Source organism: Pteropus alecto, unplaced genomic scaffold (assembly GCF_000325575.1).
Source record: "Pteropus alecto unplaced genomic scaffold, ASM32557v1 scaffold258, whole genome shotgun sequence".
NCBI classification, from domain to species: domain Eukaryota; kingdom Metazoa; phylum Chordata; class Mammalia; order Chiroptera; family Pteropodidae; genus Pteropus; species Pteropus alecto.
Window position 1 is genome coordinate 103,250 of NW_006441076.1, and position 12,751 is coordinate 116,000.

The following is a 12,751-nucleotide window of genomic DNA, read 5'->3' on the forward strand; positions in this document are numbered from 1 at the left end:
CCTATTTTCAAAAAAAACAAAACATATTTATCCTGAGGCAAGAAGGTTCTCTTGAAGAAGCTGGAAGGGCTGAGAAAATGTTGAAAGAGATGGCTTGGGTTTCTCACTGTGATAAAAGAACCATAAAACCCACAAGTCTTTTCAAGTCTTACTACATTTTGCAAAAGACAAAGTACAGCAATTTTCGATCCTTAATTTCTTGTGTATTTTTCCCCTAGACCATAATGGCTTCAGATATCTGCTTAGAAACCCCAAATTGCTACCAATAAACTGTTCATTTACTTAATGGATGCCGTGAGGGAAGCCAAAGTGTATTTGTGAAAGAAAAGGTGAAAGAAAAGGGCACCCACTCCAGCCTGTAAAAACCAGAAGGAAAAACTGACAGCATTTTCTCATGTTCTAATGCATTAGAATTTTTTAATCTTTACTTTGTATAAGAACCACCTGTGAAACTTGTTAGACATGGAGCTTGCTAAGCCCCACATTTATTCAGTCTGGGCTGTGGTCCAGGAAGCATGTTTAAGTAGCACCTCATGGGATGCAGAAGCAGATGGTCATGGGACCATACTTTGAAAATAAATCCTATCTGTTGGACAAGTATTAAGAGATTGGAAGAGTGGTGAGCTTCTGGCCATTTGTAACAGTGAAGGCTTCCAAGTGATGAGTGTTTCCCTTTATTGTGAAGAGTAACACTATTTCTTTATAAGAAAATAAGGGATATTGACTATATTTTCTTTTAAAATTCTTTGTTATAAGGTTGATGATATTCCCAGCCATTTTGTCTCAGATGAGAATGCTGTACTAAACTATTAAGAACATCAAGAAAGGAAATAGAAAGTGGCCCTTCTGCAAAGCATCCCAACTCAAAATTCTTATAAATTTTCAAATTTAAAATTTTATTCCTTCAGGAAGTGAAAATGTTCTAAGGTCTAATATTATAGTTAATAATAATTAATATGATTATGAGTCATTATTTATTGAGAATTGACTATATGCCAGGCTCCATGCTAAGTATTTTTCATACAATATCTCATTTCATTCTCAGAAAATCACTATAAATGAAGTGCTATTACGTTTCTTATTTTAGAGATGGAGAAACTGAGACAATTTGGTTAACTTGCCCAAAGCCCAAATGAAAGATTGTATTGTTTACTAAGCTGTCTAAACAATGTCTGTTATCTTCAACTTTGCATTTATAAGCTCTATATTTTTAGTGAATTGTTGCTTTCAAATAAATTAAAACAGCAAGAACTAGATAAGAATAAAAACAGCAAGAGCTGAATCAAATAAACCAGCATGCATCCCCAAGGAAATCAAGTTTAGAAATGATTACTTACCCTTACAAAATTATAGTATCACTAAAATTAGATTATATTATGATTAAAAGTAAACCTAGACATTTGGATGGTGTAAGGTAAGACAAATATATAATAGTATAATTCATTATTAACACCATGCTTTTTTATAATGTTCGAATTGAAAGTATGGAATGATAATGCTATGACACATAAGCTGATTTAGTTAAAAATCTAGTAGCGGATTCCAGAAGAAACACGAGTGCAGCATGAACATGTGGAAGCAAAAGAAAATAAGTATGCGACCATGAAGTGAATGTTTAATCTCAGAGATCAGAGGCTTAAAGAACAAGATAGATTAAAACCTAAAATGAAAAAAGAAAAGAAAAGATTCCAGTGCACTCAAAGAAAGAGAAGTCCCCCATACCCTTCTTGCTTGTTCTTTCAATATAACACACAGCTGGGCCCACCTTACCACATCCTGGTGTATACCAACTTCATCTACTTTTTCATTAAAGCAAAACTGGACTTAGTGCAGACAATAATGGACTGTCTGTATGCCAAGTGTATCCTTTGTATAACTGACTGCGTAATGGCTAAAATTGAGAAATTGGGGCAGAAGTATCGAGTAGCTCTAAGGATTGCCAAGGATCCAAGATATGAACAATTACTACACACACACAAACGAATCTATGCAGATGACTGCTTAGTACAAAGAGTAAAGCAGCACAAGAGTTACATTGTGGCCATGATTGACTGGGCAGGACTTTAAATGAAGAATGGAGAAGATCCTTGGAATTCCCGTCATGTACAATTTTAACCATAGGTAGAACACTGAGCGGATGCCAGATGATTGTAGAGTCCCTCAGTTCTAATTCTTAACAGACGAAGTTCCTCTGCTTTCCTTCAGCCAACTTTTTCTATTGCCAGTTTATTAAACATACTACAGCATGAATTATTATTCCACATACCCATTTGCTCTGTTATGAGCCTCAACTCATAAGGTTAAACACACTCATTTTTGATGTTGTTTTGAAAATAATATTGTTGTATCATTTTAAAATTTGTTGTCTCTTTTTATAAATCAGATAACTGCTCTCTCACACACACAAATCTAGTAGCCTATTTGTGGCTATAACTTTTCGCCAGACTAGAAAGAACTGTAGCTCCCTACTGAATTTATGATAAGTTTCTTTATTATTGCTTGCTTGAATAGTAAGAATCATTGTGCTGTTATTAATTTACAAGAAATGACTAAAATTTAACACTGAAAAAAAACTCTGAGAATTTATCAAATTCATTTTGTGTCTCACAAATGAGTTCTATTTCTTACAATGTTCCCATTGTTCCTTGCAAGTAGAGAATGAGTAGAGACAGGAAAGCTGTGCTCACTTCTATCTTGTAAAGGATCTACCTACGTTTTTTATTTGTATAGTTAAATGTTCAATCAATTTGTAGTTTATCCATATGTATGGAATGAAGAATGTATCCAATGTTATGAATTTTCTACATGGGACAAGTTATCCAAAAACCACTTACTGAAAAGTTCACTGATTTGAAATGCTGCCTTCATGGCATTTCCATATGCATTTTGGTCTTTTTCTGTATTCTCTAGATTTCTTTTTCTTTCTCTTTAGGTGCAATTGCCACATTGTTTTTAATTATATATGCTTTATTTTCTAGTAGGGCTAACTGTCATCTTCTCTAGCTTGTTCTTGTTTGTCTGCTTGCTTCCTTCCTTCCTTCCTTCATTCATTTATTTTTCTTTCTTTTTTTTCCAGCTCATTTTTTAAAAGAATTTTTCTAAATTTGGAATGAACAGTTAGCTCCAGGAAGTGTATGAGGAGGCAAATAGTATGTTTAATGGGGTCACCCTACATTTATACTTTAGAAATAATTGACATATTTGTCCATTCACGATCTATCCAAGAGTAAGAGCGTGGCCTCTATTTTTCTCATGTAAGCATAATATTAGGTGCTTCTAGGTTCTTGAAATAGATTTTCAGCCAGTCTTAGTTTTCAGTGTTTGCTAGAGGCTTATTTCAGTATTTTCACAAGTGTTTAGCAGGAAGCTGGGAGAAACCATATCAGTTGTTTCTATCTTCTGGCTAGGAAATCTAGCTAGTATGATGAGGTATAGATTATTTATAGAATTTTTGAAACACTGATAGTACTTCATGTTTAGTATCTGAGAAATATGAAAGAGTGACATTCATTGTATTATTACTATTACTTTTGCTTTTGAAATCTGCTATGGCCTAGTTACGTCTGGCATTCAAATTTTATTCACTGTATTTTAAAACTGCTATTTTGATTGCTCTTTTGATTAAAGCTGTTAGAAATATTTATGCACTGATCTATTATTTGGAATGTAGAAATTATAAAATGCTTTAATGGTTATGAGATTTTCTGCCTTCTTAAAAGAAAAACCTTCTCAAGAGAGTAAAGTGAACATAATCCTCATTTTAGTAATGAAAGTATTTCATCCTGGAAGATTAATTTTTAATCACTTTACTTTTACTGCATTACTGCTCCCCACAGCTTAATTTCTAATATTTAGTATGGCATTAGACGGCCCATGTTGGGTAATCAAAGAGATACTAAGAAACATACTAGCACACTAAGTCATGCTATTATTTTTGTTATAGTGGTTTATTTAAAATAAGAATACAAGTTTTTATTTTTAAAACATGAAGTCATTAAGAACATGACTTTTCATTAACCATTTTCACACATGAAATCTATGCGCTTTTTACCGGAATACTTGATATTTTCAGCAACAAATTTTTTGAAAAATAATCTTTAAATTATGATTAAAAGATGGAACAGAATTGTTTATCTAGCAATTAGGAGAAGAATCAATTCACTGGTTCTTCAAAGATATTATGGGTTGAATTATGTCCCTCCGACCAATCCAACATTGAAGCTGTAGTCGCCAATATCTCAGAATCTGACTGTATTTGAAAACAGGGTTTTAAAGAGGTGGTTAAGTTAAAATAAGACTGTTAAGCTGAGGTCCTAATCCAATTTGACAGATGTCCTTATAAAAAGAGGAAATTTGGACACTGGCACACATTAGGGATGCACTCACAAAAGGAAAGAAGACCATGTAAGGATATTGTGAGAAGGCTGCCATCTACAAACCAAGGAGAGACACCTCAGAAGAAACCAAACCTCCCAACCCTTTGATCTTGAACCTCTAGCCTCCAGAACTGTGAAAATATTAATTTGTTTAAGCCACTCAGTCTGGTATTTTGTATTGCAACCCTAGCAAACTAACATAAAATTATCTTTTCTTTCCTGATGTCTCAGAGGTGGAGGCATGGAATTCCATTAAATTGGCTGACAAAAATTATAGTTCCAGGCTCTCAAAACACAGGACTGATAAACTTGACTTTGACTGACACATCTGGTTGCTATGATCATGAAAAAGCATTCTTCTCCTCCAACCTGTACCTCATTGACTGAATGTGGGCACCTACTGAATAACAGGAAGGACAGTCCAGGGATTGATTTTCTTTGTGAAAAATTAAAGACTGTTGCTTCTTTATCCTGTTCATCTTTTATAGAGCTAGCTAATGTTTATGATTTAATAAAGAAGTTGTCCAAAGTAGACACTAAATCGAAGAGTTTAGTGTAGAAAAAGCAAGCACTAAATGGAAAGTCACATTTGCTCATATAGGTAATTGGGGAAAAAATGCAACTCCATGCTTCTTAGAAAAAAAATGTTCAGTTTGTAACAGAGAATGTTTTTAAAATAGGTGTTGGAGTTTTTCAGCATAAAAATGGTTGCTAAGGTAAATTTTGTATCATGAACTAAATACCTGTAAGATAAAGTTTTAGGTTTGCTTTTTTAAAATCTAATATATTAACAAAATAAAAAGGTACTTAAAGAAAATATTGATTTTACTGTAAATATTTCATTGCTGCTCAAAATGAGGTAAAATCCACGATCAGAGCCTCCTGACCAAAGACACAGTGAAGGAGAGTTTTTGGTCATTGAAGGCCATTAAGCACATGCTACATAGAGCTTTACATGACTGTTTGAAATAGAATATCTTAATGCTTCTTCCAGCTCTAATATTCTATAACATTTTTCTTCATAAATAGAAAAGATAACTAAGATTTAAAAAATTAATGTTGGGGAATTCAATATTTTCTTGGAAAGTAGATAATTTTAATTTCAATTAAAATTACCCACAGAAAATTTTAAGATAAAGTCTACTACTACTACTACTACTACTACTACTACTACTACTACTACTACTGCTGCTGCTACTACTACTACTACTACTACTACTACTACTACTGTTGTTATTATTACTATTATATTTTCTGTTATTCAGTATCATTGCCCATCATTATTTTGAGTTTACGACTTTCAATGGTAAATTCAGCCTCTCAATTTCTCTCTTGCTCTTGTAAGGCTGTGAAGGATTTTTTCAAACCAAACCATCTAAATAGAGCTAATACACCTTATTGACCAATTACCATGTGTTCTTTGTCCTCTGCACTGTACTTAATGTGTGTGTAAAATCTCTCTCTCTACCTACAGGAATACAGTGTGATAAAGTATAGAGTGTAAGCTTTAGAAGTTTAAATCTATGCTCTGTTACTCACTAATTCTGGGAAACTAGGCAAGTTATTTAAATGTTTAAGAGAGATTTTCCTCGTGTGAAAAGGGAAGTTAATATAATATACATATCAAAGTTATGCTATGGCAAAGGTACTATTCCAGTTCCATTCAGATCATCCCATTTTGTACAGTATGCATTAATTCTACACTATTTTATTCTTTCACTTATTCATTCAGAAAATACTATGTGCCATGCATTGCAATAAGCATTAGGGATAAAATAGCGAAGAAAATAAATCCCCAGCTTTCCTGGGTCATGTATTCCAGAATGTTTTTTTGGGGGGAATGGTGAGAATGGAAGTCAAACAATAAATAAAATGTACCATATGTGTGGTGTTGAGTAAAATAATAAGGGTTAGAGCGATGTGGATATTACTATAGGGTGGTCTAGGAAGGCCTCTCTGATAAGATTCACTTGAGCAGAGCACCTAAAGAAGTTTGAGAAGTTTCGTAGACACCTCTGGGGGGAATACTGAGATAGCTGGTGGCTATATGAGTCTGGATTTAAGGAGAGGCCAAGGCTAGGACCATCAATTTAGAAGTTGTTGGAATCTTATGTGCGACAGAATGAAATCGCATTGAGTGTGGATAGAAATGAGAAGCCTGAGCCCTGGGCCTCTAGGGAGTCAGGGGGGCAGGAAGAGAAGAGGAACATGCAAAAGAGAATGAGGAGGGTTTACTAGAGAGATAGAAAAAGAATCAATTGAGTCCTGGAGGCTGATTATTTCTAAAACCGTGAGGGATCAACTGTGTCAAATAGAGCTCATGAGTTGAGCAAGATGAGGACAGCATATGGATGATTAGATTTGGCAATGTTATGTTACTCATGAACTTAAAAAGAGCAGTATCTATAGACAGATGGAGAATAAAGCTGGGATTGCTTGGGTTCAAGAAATAATGGCATAAGAAGGGAAGACAGTAAGTATATAGATAACCTTTCAAGTTGTTTTGCTATACAGGGGGATCAGATAAATGGAATAGTAGCTGGCAGAGATAAGAGATAAAGAGAGGCATGTCTTTTAACATCAAGAGCTATTATAGCATGTGTATGTTGACAGAAATAATCCAATAAGAATTATAGAGAAGACAGAGGAGAGAATTCCTAGAGAGCTCCACATGGTTAAGCAGGTGAGGGATTCGATGAACAAGAAGAAGGATGCCCAAAGGAGCACAGAGAGCTTTTGTGATGTAATGAGAGGGAATGCAAGGTACATGGATGAAAATAAAATTAGGCTGATCGATATAATGGAAGAACCAGACAATAAGACTCTAATTTGACTCTATATTCTTAATGAAACAGGAAGGATGAATATCAGATGTGAGTTGGGAAATAAATGATGAATGTCAGTAGTAGTTATCAAGTTTCAGTTCACTGTAGGAAATTTTACTATAGAGAATTTTATTAAAGAAAAATCAGGTTCTATCAAAAGTTCATTACTCACTCACAATTTACCTCTCTATTATTCTTTGTATTTACCCATCTTGACATCCATCAACCATTCTATCTATTTTAAAGGCCTCATATTCTATAACTCCTAAGCAGATACTAGTCTTCTCTGTGTTAGAATATATACCTGTATTTGTGAAATTAAGAAAATTGCATAAAATGACTGAAAAGAGAAATTACCACTGTGCCTTGGGTTCCATTTTTTAAAGGCCAGACTTTATAAACTATTTTAATAAGTTCAATTTCTATTCTCTTTATAGAAATGTTCTAATTGTATAAGTAGGTCTAAATTTCAAGTTATATTTGTCCGAAAGACAGGCATCCAGGTATCTTTGAATAACAAGAGCTGTAGCTTTGTTTTTTCACAAGAAAATCAGTAGCTTCACTGACTAGCTAAGAAATCCACCTACTTTATGCTATAAATCATAATTTAAAATCTATGTAATTGGAACCTGAGCTCATTCGTGTGAAAAATTGGTCACAACAAAATAGAAAAGAAAATTTTATAAAAAATGTGAAATCATGCTCAGCTGCTGATATAATTTAATAAACATTCATGATAATTATCTGGAGATCTGGGCATGCTTTATGTCAGGCAGCAGCACACATCATTAAATGTCACTAAACACTGAAGTCTTGAAAACATTTTCCAATTCATAAATAGCAACATTTAACTTCAAAAAAATCATTTTTGCAAATAGAATTTTTATTATTCATGTCAAACTACATGATATATGTTAACTAAAATCAACATGAAACATAGTAATTATCTCTTATTAGAGAAAAAAGTCTCTTTTCTAAATGCAATGCTAGAACTCTGCCTATTTAGCTCTGATTATTAGGAATCATATAAACACAAATGATACATATTTTATCTATTAAAAAATAGGTATTACAGATATCAAATATAGTGTAAATCTTTATCTTTTTGACTATTCTCTCATATTATAGTATGATATAATCCCTATCCAATACAAAGATATTTGAGATAATTATAAACATGCAGTTATAAGAAATGAAAGCAAGATCCCATGTCTCTCATCTTCCAAGTTATTACAATACACAACTCAGAATATTTATATTGATACAGTCAAAATATAGAAAATTTCATCCCAACAAGCATCCCTCTGGTTGACCCTTTATAGACACCCCTAGCTCCTTCACTATGCCATCTCTGAATCATTACAACTGCTAATCTGTTCTCCATTTCTATAATTTTGTCACATGAAGAATGTTAGATGAATGGAATCATACAGTAAATAACTTTTGCAGTTAGCTTTTTCACTTACATAATTTCCTGGATATTCAATCAAGTTGTGCTCATTAAAAAGGTATTCAGTAAAATAGTAGGATACAAAATTAACATTCAGAAATTGGTTGAATTTTCATACACCAATAACAAACTAACAGAAAAAAAATTAAGAAAAGAATTCAATTTACAATTGCATGAAAAAGAACAAAATACCTAGGAATAAATTTAACCAAGAAGGTAAAAGACCTATAAGACATTGAAGAAAGAAATTTGAGAAGATACAAATAAATGTAAGGCTATACCATGCTCAAGGATAGGAAGAATTAACATCGTTAAAATGTCCATACTATCCAAAGCAATCTATAGATCCGATGCAATCTCTAATAACATACCAATGACATTTTTCACAGAACTAGAACAAATAATTCTAAAATTTATGTGGAACTACAAAAGATCCTGAATATACAAAGAAATCTTGAAAAAGAAGAACAAAGCTGGAGGTATCATGCTACCTAATATCACAAAATACTACAAGCCTATAGTAATCAAAACAACATGGTACTGGCATAAAAACAGATACACAGATCAATGAAACAGAATAGAGAGCCCAGAAATAAACCCACCTCTATATGGTCATTTAATCTATATAACAAAGGAGGCAAGAATATACAATGGGGTAAAGACAATCTCTTTAATAAATGGTGTTGGGAAAACTGGACAGACACATGAAAAAAAATAAATTAGACTACTTTCTTACACCATATATAAGAATAAACTCAAAATGGATTAAAAACTCAAATGTAAGACCCAAAACCATGAAACTAGAAGAAAACAGGCAGTAAACTCTCTGACATTCCTCTTAGTAATATTTTTTGGAGTATGTCTCCTCAGGCAAGGGAAATCAAAGAAAAAAATAAATGGGACTGGATCAAACTAAAAAGTTTTTTCATAGCAAAGGAAACCATCAACAAAACAAAAAGGCAACCTACTGAACAGGATATGATATTTGCCAATGATACATCTGATAAAGGGTTAATATCCAAAATATATAAGGAATTCATACAACTGAACACCAAAAAAACCCCCCCAAACGATCCAATTAAAAAATGGGCAGAGGATCTAAATTGATATTTCTCCAAAGAGGACATACAGATGGCCAACAGACATATGAAAAGATGCTCAACATCACTAATAATCAGAGAAATGCAAATTAAAGCCACAATGAGATATCACTTCATATCCATGAGAATGGCTATCATCAATAAATCAACAAAGTGTTGGTGAGGATGTAGAGAAAAGAGAAAGTTTGTGCACTATTGGTGGGATTATAAATTGGTGCAGCCATTATGGAAACCAGTATGGAGGTTCCTCAAAAAATTAAGCATAGAACTACCATATGACACAGCAATTCCACTTCTGGATATTTATCCAAAGAAATTCAAAACACAAAGTCAGAAAGATGTATGTACCCCTATGCTCAAAGCAGCATTATTTATAATAGCCAAAATATGGAAGCAACTTAAGTGTCCACCAATAGACTAATGGATAAGGAGAATGTGGGATATGTATATAATGGAATATTACTCAGCCATAAAAAATAATTACATTTTGTCATTTGTTACAACATGGATGGACATAGAGGGTACCATGTTAAGTGAATTATAAAAAACAAAATAAACAAAGAAAACAAAAACAAACTCATATATACAGAGAACAAATTGATGGTCACCAGATTGGTGGGGTGGGGTGGGAGTTAGAGGGGTAGGTGAAAAAGGTGAAAGGGATTAAAAGTACAAATTGGTAGTTATAAAAATAGTCATGGGGTGTAAAGTACAGCATAAGGAATATTGTCAATAATATTGTAATAACTATGTATGGCATCAGATGAGTACTAGACTTGATGGAGTGATCACTTCGTAAGGTAGATAAATTTATAATCACTATGTTGCACACCTGAAACTAATATAATATTGTATGTCAAATGTAATTGAAAAATAAATTTTAAAAAAGTTGTGCTTATTAATGCTTCATTCATTTCTATTGCTGAGTAGTACTTCATGGTATGGTTGTACCGGTTTGTTTAACCATTCATCCACTGAAGTGCATCTGAGTTGTTTCCAGATTTTCCCCATTATGAATAAACTCGCTATAAACATTCATACACGTTTTTTTGTGTAGACATACTTTTTTATTTTTTCTGGGATAAATTCCTGTAAGTGCAATTGTTGGACGTTAGGGTAGTTGAATGCTCAGTTTTGTAAGAAATCATCAAACAGTTTTCCAGAATGGCTGTACCCTTACATTCCCACAAGCAAGGTATGAGTGGTCCAGTTTCTCTATATCCTTGACAATATTTGATGTTAGTATTTTTTAATTTTAGCCATTCTGATAGGTTTGCAGTGAAATCTCATTGCAGTTTTGTTTTGCATTTCCTAAAGATGAATGATGTTGAACACCTTTTCATGTGCTTAATAACTATCAGTATATTCTCTTTGGTGAAATGTCTGTTCATCATATTCTTTACCCATTTTCTGATTTAATTGCATTTTTATTAGTGAATTTTCAGAATTTTTATATATTCTAGATATAACCCTCTGTCACATACATGGTTTATAAATATTTTTTCCCAGTTTATAGCTTTCCATTTCCTCATCTTCTCATGGACTTTTACAGAACAAAATATTTTAGTTTGATGATGTCCAATTTATTAAGTTTCCCTCATGGAATTTGCTATTGGTGAAATCTAAGAACTATTTGCTTAGCATTATGTCAATTTTTGTATGTTGTGTGAGCATCTTTGTAAAAATTGCATTTAACCTATAGATCGATTTGGATAAAACTGACATCTTTACCATATTGATCCTTCCAATTCATGAATATAGTGTATCTGTTCCTTTGTTGTTTGATTTTGTCATTTTCAGCATACAAGTCCTTTACATATTATGCTAGATTTACTTCTCAATATTTCTTTCACTTGGAGAGATTGTGGATGGTATTATGTTTTTAGTTTCCACATTTTCATTGCTAGTATATATAAATATGATTGATTTGTATGTTGTTTACTGTGGCCTTGCAGAACTCACTTAATACTTAATAAATTTTTTTTTTTTTTTGTAGTTTCTTTGGGATTTTCTGGTACCTCATGTGATATGAAAGTAGAAACAGTTTACTTTTTCCGTTTCATGCTATTTGCCTTTTGTTTTCTTTGCTTGCCTTCCAATAATGCGTTAAATAAGTGGTGAGAGTGGCATACTTGTGTTGCTGCCTATTTTAGAGAGAAAGTATTCAATGCTTCATAATTAAATGTGTCATTAGCTGTAGTTTGATCATGAAGATCTTTATCAGGTTGAAGAGGTTCCCTTTTATTTCTAGGTTGTAAAGAGTTTTACAAGAAATAAATATTGTGTTTATTCCAATGTTTTTTCTATATTGATTGACATGTAATTTTTTTCCTTAGTCTTTTTAACAGTATGGATTACATTAATGGAATTTCAAATATTGAACATGTCTTTGCTTCTGAAATAAGCACCATTTGGTCGTGGGTATATATTTTGTTATATATTGATAGATTCAATTTACTGATATTTTGTTGAAGATTTTTGCATCTAATTTCATGAACGAGATTAGTCTTTAATTTTCTTTCATTGTGGTTTTTTTGTTTGTTTGTTTTTTGTATCAGGGTAATGCTGGCCTCATAGAATAAGTTGAAAAGTATTCTTTCTTTTTTCTTTTTTTTTGGAAAAATTTGAGGATTGGTGTTAATTCTTTTTTTAAATGTCTGGTCAAATTTGCCAGTGAGACCATCTGGGCCTGAAGATATCTTTTTGGAAGCTTCTTAATTATGAATTAAATTTCTTTAACAGTTATAGGACTATTTATATATTCATTATCTCACTCATCTTTGGTGAATTTTGGTAGTTTGGAATTTCCTAGAAGTGGATGAATTTTTCCTAAGTTGTTGAATTTACGTGTTTAGATTTGTTTGTAATACTATCATATTTTTCTAATACCTTAGGTTATATGTAGTGATATTGCCATGGGTTAGTCGAACATATTTTAGGTTTCTAACTGATTTATAGTGTTTTTGAGTATATCATTTCATATAATTCTCTTAGTTGTTT

General features: G+C 32.5%; 1 protein-coding gene and 1 pseudogene across 1 annotated transcript in view; one reads left to right on the forward strand and one right to left on the reverse strand.

Moving 5' to 3' along the window:
- CFAP47 (cilia and flagella associated protein 47) overlaps positions 1-12,751 on the reverse strand; it is a 363,081-nt gene that overhangs the window by 35,293 nt on the left and 315,037 nt on the right. The gene's annotated exons all lie outside the window — the stretch shown is intronic.
- On the forward strand, positions 1,597-2,170 carry LOC102895776 (annotated as a pseudogene).